Source organism: Ischnura elegans, chromosome 1, assembly GCF_921293095.1.
Source record: "Ischnura elegans chromosome 1, ioIscEleg1.1, whole genome shotgun sequence".
NCBI classification, from domain to species: Eukaryota; Metazoa; Arthropoda; class Insecta; order Odonata; family Coenagrionidae; genus Ischnura; species Ischnura elegans.
In genome coordinates this window covers 39,388,980-39,398,960 of record NC_060246.1, presented here as the reverse complement: position 1 = coordinate 39,398,960, position 9,981 = coordinate 39,388,980, and positions in this window count along the sequence as shown.

The following is a 9,981-nucleotide window of genomic DNA, read 5'->3' as shown; positions in this document are numbered from 1 at the left end:
GCAGTTCGTATATTGTGGAAATACTGCAGGCTTTCTGAGGATTTTGTCAGTAATTTACGTAGGTAAACGTATAGGTCGAACAGTGGGCAACCTCTACTTGAAAGGGTTTGACAGAGGTAAAGGGATTCTCCTTCAAAGTATTCCAAGTCTGAGAGTGCTCTGAATAGCTGCCCAAAAATGATACTGCGCTGAGTATCATTCATCAATAAGGCCAAGCCTATCAACCAATAAGTCCAACGGTATGTGTCATTCATTCTCTGTTCCTCTTGAGATGACTGAGGAGCGTCCATAACCCAGAAAGTACACATGAGGGGCTTGAGGTGAAGATGCAGTAGCTGAATCATTTTTCCCAGCTCTAGTACTGTGGCATCCCACCCCCGACTCGCCCGGATACACAACCGGGGGGAGACGTCGCACAAAAATAAAAAAAATACAAATCCGCGAAGATCCCTCCCGCATGGGACCTACGGGACAAAACTATGCCACTCACTTCTCGTAATTCACATAAAATAAAAAAAATATTCCCCTTCTGTGAAGATGATTGCGGGTGGGGGTTCCCGATTCAAACTGATGGGTGACGTTCGGGCGCTGATGCACTCGTCCAACACGCATTTACGGGAAGGAAATCAGATGGGGCGAAAGGAAGGACGAAGGATATTTTCAATGGGGTGACCCGTGGAGGAATCAGAACAAAAACACTCTCTCAAACACTCTCAATTAAACAAAATATAATTCACACAAATAAGGTTGCATATGACAAAAAAACAAAAGGAACCCTCTTATACGCTAATGAAATATGAATTGGTGAAAGCCACTTATGAAACATCGATGATAAATTAAAATAAAAACAATATAACTTGGTTTCTAGATGAAAATCAATATAGAAAATGATGATAACAAAGTAAAGTTCGGTGGTGAACACGTAAATATGATACAAATTCAATGGTTTCTTGACTGGGGAGGTAAATGATAGTCCATCCCGTCGAATGTAAATTTGGGGTGCGAACGTTAATTGTACTTGGTGACTGATTTCACTTTCACTAATGTAACGGGTGCGTTCCGTGACTGTTTGTCTTAACTTGGCTTGGCAGGAGACACAAGGGGGCTTTGGGGGGGGGAATAGCTGCAATCTTACTTTATCGTAGTCCGAGTCTGGACCAGGTTGGATCCAACACTCTCTCGTTCCATTTACTGCACTCCTTTCTCCCTTGTTGGAGGAAGCTGCATCCGGAACGGAGATAATGCATCCTCTTCAGCTGGTCCTTTGCTCCTTCGGACGGGGGGGGGATTCTTCTTCCAGATCAATCTTTCTGAAAATACTTGGGCCCCTTGTCTCCTCCTGCCGTGCGTCGCACTGATTTTGGGCATAGGCTCCGCCCGACAGTCACTTAGGAATTCTCTCGGTTCTCTTACGCGCACCACCTTTTATCATACCTCAACTTGGGGTGGGGGGTAATGCACAATGAAGAGAGGGAGGAGTAATACGCCACTCACTCAGGGAAAACCCGAGCTCCCCTCCTCCCACACACACACACTCACACACAACCATACAAAAATCGGCGAAAACACATTCATCCCCTCTTACTCATCCACGCCTTCCTCCACGGGCCATGGTCTGGGGGTGGGGTTTTGGGAGAGGTCGTGGAACGAGCGGGTAAACTGGTAAGGAAGAAATGCGCCGAGTAGAAATGCATTGTAATGGGGCTTGAACCATTACAGTACCATGGCAGAGTTTGTGTGTAAGCAAAATATGGTGCAGTTTTTCATAATGTACGCATGTAATAAGAGTCAGAATGCTAAAAGAAGGAATATTCCTGGTAATTTAGGAGTATTCCTGGAATATTTTTACCCCTATACTTCAAAATATTGATAATTTATAGGCTCTGGCTAAAACTGCCATTAAGGCTTCCCTTGTGTACCAATCTTATCAGTGATCCAGTCATTCCTTGTGCTTAAAATAAGCAGTAACACAAGTAGGTGTTAGCCTTATCGGATAATTAAAATAGATACCAAAATCAGGGTACTGTGTCTGTGCTTCTTCTCTTGTTTAAGTGCACTAGCCATCTTCATTAAGGGGAAGACTTCTCAGTCACCAGGATACTATTAATGATGCACTGCTAAATTTAGTGGGTAATATTGCTGTCTGAGCGAGGGGTCAGATTTCCTTCTGAATCAAATTTTGTGATTGTGCCAATTTGAATGACAAATGATACGTTGTGTGATTTTCCCAATGCACATTGGAATGCATTTTAGGTTTTATTTGTTGTAATTTCTAAAGGCTTGTTTACATGGTACATTAACCCATACGAGTTAATGTCTTAATGTATGAACCCGTGAATGAACAAGAAAATGCACTGTGTAACCTCTCAACTTGTCGAATGCATGTAAAGAAAATAGAACCTGTTCTAATTTGGTTCATGCATTTGTACATGTTCTATTCCAGTTCACAAAAATCAATAATGAAAACATAATTTAACTCATACATGTTAATGTATAATTTAACTAGGTCTTAAGGGCCTTAAATCTACTATGGTCATAAGTTAATTAACGGTAGAAGGACATTAAAAATCATGTAAAAATATGAAGTTTTGACTACGTTTACTTGAAAAATGTAATGATTGTTCAATATTTCTGAAAAATGAATGTTTGTAACATTGCGAAAAGTTTGTGAATACGGACCTCCAAATTTTTGGTGCTGTGAACTTGGTAATAAGAAAAGTCTATTATACCTATGTATTTTAATTGTATTCATTTGTCTTGCTGAAACTGTAGCTGGCAGCCTCTAGTGGCCTGGTGTGCACTTGGCCTTGGAGTAAAAAAAAATTGATTTTTGATTTTATCATGACTGTAGAGTTGCCATACCTCATCATTTTTGTGGTGAAATGTCTTCATTTTTAGATCTTTAACGACTGCCTGTCAAACATTGAAATGGTTCAGCAAACTGAATACATTAATGCTAAGCTCAATTATGCTATTCCAATTGATATCCCTCCCAGGAAATATCTTTTTTAAAGAAAGAATAGTGGTATCCATATATTTAATCATATCATTGAATTTTTGTGAACTTAGTAGATCTCATAACCTCTCATTTTTCACTCATTTATCCTTAATTTTTGGGAAACAATAGGGTAGTCTCCTTCATCAAAGAAAACGAAAGGCATTGATTGCGATTCGTTACCCACCATTAGTGAATTCATAATGTACAATTTATTTGGTTTTAGAAATCCCAGTTTAGACGAATGTTAATGGTCAATTTTAAATGCATTTGAAAAAGGCCAGATTGGCACCCATGCGATGCCACTCCACGTGACGTCACAGGGACCTAGATGCTATACGAGTACATACATAGATAGGAGTTTTACATCGTCTGAGATTACAAACGCATGCATGAGGCACAGAGCTAAGGGAAACATCTCTTAATAATCACCTATTAAAATTACATAAGGTCAGAAAGTTTCCTTTCGTTTGATAGGGCCTTAATAATCCTTATTTAAACCAAGCGTTATCTGCTAACAGCGTACTCTACGCTACGGCCATGCTCGGCAGCAAGCAGCCTGCATCGTAGCGGCATTCATAGCCTCGCACCCAGGTGGCCTCACACAGCAGCAGCCAGATGTCACATGGGCTTTTCTCAGCATTCATACTTCGCCATAGCGTTTTCGTGCGATTAAAAATTTTCACTTTTCATTTAATTGCAAAAAATAGATATCATCATTTAAAAATCTAAAAGCATAAAATATGTACTCCCAGAGTAATAATCTTTCGATTTATACAGTGCAAAAATGAAAGGAAGCCATCCTATTTTGACAGCCGTGCATGAAAGTGCCATTTTTATATTTACCAGATTAGAAAATTTCAATTCATTAGCTTTTATTCTTAGTTTTGGCATGCGAAGAAATAAAAGATAAAAACTTTTGGAAAGGAAGTGATTTTCATTTTAATGAGCCATTCTTTTTGTATGATTCCGACGGAGCTATAAAAATTAGGCTTTCTGTGTCAGATTATTTTTGAAATGTTTAAATACATCTTAGCACACCCTGTATAGTCAATGTTACTTTTTGAAGATGAATTGTTTTTTCCTCCTTTGGAGTTTTTCTGCTCATTTTCTCTTGTTGGTAATACTTGAATGTTTGCTTTAGAAAATGGCTTTCTTAAGAGAGTTTGAAGTTGATTTTTTACTCCAAATCGATGGTGTGAGTGATGAAAAATACTATTGTAAAAGTCTATTGCTCTGAAATATTTTAATTTTCCATCAGAATGAGATGTTTCCCTCTCCAATGTCAGAATGAGATGTTGAATCACTTGTTTTTAAGTATCATCATCGTTATATCTCACCAGGAATGAAAGATGTGACTTTTGATAAGTGTCTCTAGTATGGGACTACCAAAAAATAATGCTAATATCTGTGATAAATACCTGAATGTAAAGTTTGTCTCTACTTGTGTGGCTATACACTACGTGCAAACTTTTAATCTCTTCTCACTGCATTTCCCAAATGTTGGGCCTTCTATTTAATAATAAAGAAGTCGGAGGATATACGGTTCTTTTTGTGTACAGAAGTAAAGTTTTATGTAGTCATAGGTGTTGGAGTTAATTGTTGTATTTTATGTAAGTAAAATGTGCATGACCTTTAAATTCAATCAACATGTTTTTATTACTGTAACAATATTCCTATATGAAATGTTTCCTTGCTTTGTGTTGAGTATCTGGAGTGTTAATCACAATTTTTTGTGTGCCTATCTGTACAGTGTGTTTATTGTCTCGGGAAAAATAATGTAATTATGAGTGGAATTATTGATTTTCTGTTGAGAGAGTGGATACTTTCTTGGACATCTGGAAGTTTCTGTGATGACTTGTGAAAAGTATCAATATACATAATCACTTGTTTTTAAGTATTTTGATTTTATTTGACTGCAATTCAACTAAATTTTATTTTTATATTACACATTAAAATTGAAAGAATTTATAAACTGTATTTATAAAAGTCAATGTATGTGGGTATGTATGTACCACATCTCCTAATAACTACTGGACTAGTTTCAATAAATTTGAGAACATGTTCATAATTGGTGGACAACGTAGACTGCAGGTTTCAAAAACATAATCCTTTGTTTAGGATGACAAGCACAAAATTATGCAAATTTTACTATCAAAGGTGCATGGAAGACCAGGGTGGAGATATAGAGCTTGGTCTTTTTATATATTCGAGCAGGAAGGAGGGGAAGTTGAGGTGGTTAGATTGGATTGGGAAGTTTTCCCATGGCTGGAGATGGGCTTGGAAGGGAGAATGGATCATAGGGGATTGAATTTTCTATTGATGATTTTTAGCTGGCTATGTCATCTGTGCTTGACCTTCACAGGTTTGTCATTCAGGTGGGTGTGGAGGAATTCCATTAAGCTCCTAGTTGTCATCACTGGTCCCTGGCGATCCAAATGGGCCTCACCTTCTCCAGGAAGACCCCAAGATAGGGAAGGCTGGCTTTTGGGTGGAGTGCCCAGTGCCTGTCATTGACCTGCCTCTCATTGTAGGAGGTTACTCCAAAGTGTTGAAGGGGACGGAGGTATGGGGAAGGAGGTGGGTGGAGTGCTTTCCATAGTAGTTTATCCCAGCGAGTCAAATGGAATGGAGAGGAATTGGAAGGGAGATTGTGTTTGCTAACAGGGGAGGCCTTTATCCACATTTGCTGGATGAATTGAAGCACTTTGAGTGTATCCAATCTTAGTTGCTTTTATAATATAATAATTATAATAATAATTTATTCTTCCATGCATACATATTTTTTACAGATTATTACATCCATTCAAGGAAATAAGGAAGCCTGTAAGGCAATAAGCCTGTGTTTAGGCTAACTTCAAATTTCATAAATTGCTGAAATGATAACACATAGAACCAAAATACACAATATCTTGAGAAAAAAAACATTATGTGCGTAATAATATCATAACAGAGCTGACCGTAAGATGAGATACAACTTTTAATGTACAACACATATGATGCCTAGGGTATTTTCTGCAATATACCGACCCTTTACCATATAATTTTTCGATGTCTTCAAAAGTCATTATCCAGTTCTTTATCAACCTTTTGTATTTACCAGAAAAATTTGTCTCTTTAATTGTATTTGGTAGCATATTATACAATTTTGGTTCCATATACAAAAAACTCCTTTTATACATCGTTAAATTAGGCTTGTGCATAGGGATCGAGAAACCTCTGCGAAAATTAAACAACACATTGCTCCCAAAAAATTTTGGACTGTATCCACTACGCAAAAAAACATTTTTAACACTTTATAACAATACATATATCTTAATGGGAGTATGTTAAGTTCAATGAATAAAGGACGGGAATGTTCGTAATGCTTTTTAAGTAATAATAGTCTAACAATTTTTTTCTGCACGAAGTAGGCTGATTTTAAGGTGTTAAAATATGCTTTTCCTTTAAATGTAGGATTTTTCGGAGAAATCACTGCTATGCCCACTCTCGGGGTGGTGCCATGTAACTAGGGTCTTTTCCCAATTCAAAGCATGTCTCGTATGTTTTGTGATATAAAAAAGTAACAATTGTGTTTCTGCAAAGTCCGGCAATGTGGGAGGCTTCGCAAGGGGGGGGGTACACTCCCTGCACCTCTCATGTGTATCTGCCACTGCACATGGTTAGTATGCATTCAGTCCTCCTTATATATCACAAAGGGCAGTTGTCATATTTTAATCAATACATTAATAATGAAAAACACTTTGTTACTCCCACAAAATTCACAGTTTCTATTTTATTACCGGTTTCGGCTATTACACCATTTTCAAATACATCGTATTGTATATAGATGTATTTGTAAATGGTGTAATAGCCGAAACCGGTAATAAAATAGAAACTCTGTGAATTTTGTGGAAGTAGTGAAGTGTTTTTCATTATTAATAGGGAGCCCTTCCACCACGTAAAAGCTTCAAGTTTCGATTTAATCAATACACACAACTTTTTTACTCACCGCAGACTTTGTCTTTGGAGTTATTCAGATGGTTGCCAACTGTGGCAAGTATACAATGCGGTCTTGTGTTACTGTAGTTTTTGAAAACTGTGTGTGAAATATCAGCACAAAAGGACACATTTTCCCATATTTGTTGGTTTTTTTACTCAAGGTGTGGCTGGAAGCAAACATCCTCTGCACAACTCTCTGTGAGCAAAGCTTTTCTGAAATTTAGAACCAACAGAGGGTAACCCAGATAGCTCAGTGGTCTGGATATCTGCATTTAAATTGGAAGGATGGTGGTTCAATTCTGGTCTTGGTGAAAGTTTTCCTATGAGATTTTTTCTTGTTTGACTTAGAGTGCCCTGAAACACATTTGGTTATCTCTCTCTCTTTATGTGGGTTACTCTATGACTTACTGTGTCGTTGACTGGAACATAGCCCCAAAGCCATCTCTTGGATGAATTTACAGGTTGCACCTGGGGGGGGGGGGGGGGGGGTTGATTGGTTTCAATTACCTCCAGCCAAAACTCTAGTCATTAAAGCAGCTTCGATACCTTGGTGTTTTGGGACATCCTCGCTGAAGTTGAAGGTCTGGGTGAAATTTTTATTTAATACCAGAAATGGAGAGTTGGTAACTGAGGAAAAGTACCGAGTTTATTTCAAGTTATTGTTACTTTTAAATTAATGTTTACTTGGAATAGTTCCATCACCAAAGAGGTTACTGTTGCTAGTAACTCCTCATATTTTCCTGAAAGTTACCAGTAGTTTGCTAATATTCCTTGAATCCTAAACTACAAATATGTATCATGAGGACATGGAATATTAACAGGGGTGGTCTGGGGTGATTTTGATGCTTTTATATTAAAATATGAATTAAATATAATTCAATTTCGTAAGAAAAAATACTATGAAAAGTGAACTCTTTAAATGGCCACTATATACGGTGAATGATCATGCGAATAAAATCATTCGCCATGTGTAATGGAAAAATCGGCAAATGAACCGCCATGTGCATGATCTTTCAGTGAAAATTAGAACATCATCTATTTTGCTCGTATGATCCAGTGAATGATCACGTTATCATTGAGCATGATCATTCGCATAATCATTCACCGTGAATAGCGGCCCTAACAGCTTGTAAAATTTAATTACATACACTATATTATGGTTCTATAATCTATTTAGTGAATTAGTTCCCTGAAAATGCCCTCAAATTTAATAAACCTCTAAATAACCTTTTCGAATAACCCTTTCCAAAAGCAAAAATAAAAATTAAGGATAGCTGTCGTGGATTTTTCAATGCAGACGACTGGACATCGGCTCTGGCCGACGTGAGGGTAGGGAAGTGACCGCTGAGGTAGCAATTGTCCGATGCATTCAGGCCTGGCCTGAGACCCAGCTAAGCGAGTCCTAAGGGCCACCCTAAGCAATAAAGCCTGAACCTCTCACTCATTTATGACCATCCTCACCGCAGGAATCCGTTGCATAGTAGTTAGGTATTTTTCAATAGCTTTTTCAGTGATATTTTTTATTGCATACTACAGTAGATTACTGTAGTAGACGGTTAATTGGGACACATATAGGGACTTGTGCACTTTGCCCCAATTAAGCGGCTGCCCCAAGTAGGCGAACTCTCTCGTATATGTGGCCGGCCTCGGTGGCGCCGGGGTAAAGTCCCCGACTGCTAACCTAGAGGTCGCGGGTTCGAATCCCGCCTGGGTGGTTTGACCACCATCCAGGGCATGGATGTATGTGATTGTCAAACAAGTTAATTGTAAGAGAGGACTATGTATGTAGTCCTAAATTCGCTTGTGAAATAAAGACGACATTATTATTATTATAAAAAATTTTGAAATGGTAGAAAGAAGACTAAAGAATGTTTATAATGCAACATAAGTTTATTTAACTATTAATTTGATTAATAAATCGGCGAGTTTAGTTAATTTATTATCATTTTTAAGAATTATAACAATTTAGTTGAAATATTTTTCACAGCCTCAGGCGACGCTGAATGAATGTCTTTTACTAAGTCCTATTAAAGAAAAGTCCTATCCTCTTGCGGATAGTATAAAAACAAGAGATTTCAAAATAGGGCAAGAATAGGAACATTTGTGAAAAATAAAGAGTAAATCAAAGGAGGAAAATATAAAAAAAATAGTGTTCTGAAAACAAAAATATTTAATCTCGTCGCCAGTATAGAGCCTATGTCGCCGACTCATGGCCCAATAAAGCGGCATGCTGTCCCAATTAAGCGGAGCATACTTTGGGATATTCTTCTATTGGGCTTTGTTCTTCAAGATCTGCCCCAATTAAGTGGCTGCCGGTGGACCCATTGAACGGAATCTACTGTACTATGTATTTATACTTTGAAATGAATTCTTTGTTTTGTTCTGTGGCCAAGCAATTTTTAAACGGAATTTTAGCGTTAAAAATAATGGACTTCCGGACTTGTAGTCATGTTGCCTTATATTTACTAACTTTGTTGTCATTAACGCTGGAAACCCGTTTGAAATTCCACAATGCTTAAAAAAATGTTAGTAATTCTTTTAGAAGATTAAATAATTTAAAATCAACTACAATGTTTGGTTGAAAAAAACACTGGTAACGCAATAAGTTGACCGTGGATCGGTGCTATGATAGGGTTAGAGGGTGAAGTCCAGTGGCCGGGATAAGGGGCGGGTGCCCCGTTGAGCTGGGCCCCAAATCTGAGGGTTGAAAATGCCCCGGCAACTCACCTTAGAGGTTTAAAATATTCTTATGCTACTCGTAGCACGAAAACGTTTTTCTATTGTAGGCACAGGCAGGAAAGAGTTAATAGGTACCTACTCTAACTTGTTGCAAATTTAATGAACTTAAGCAATGGCTAGTTACTTATTCAACTACATAACCCCTCTATGATCATGGGTGTACCCAGCGAGGGGCAGAGGGGGTCAGCTGCTGCCCCCTAGAAGCAAAAATCGCAGAAGTCTTTAGGCAAAATCAGTACTGGATTAAAACGAAAGTATTCAACAAA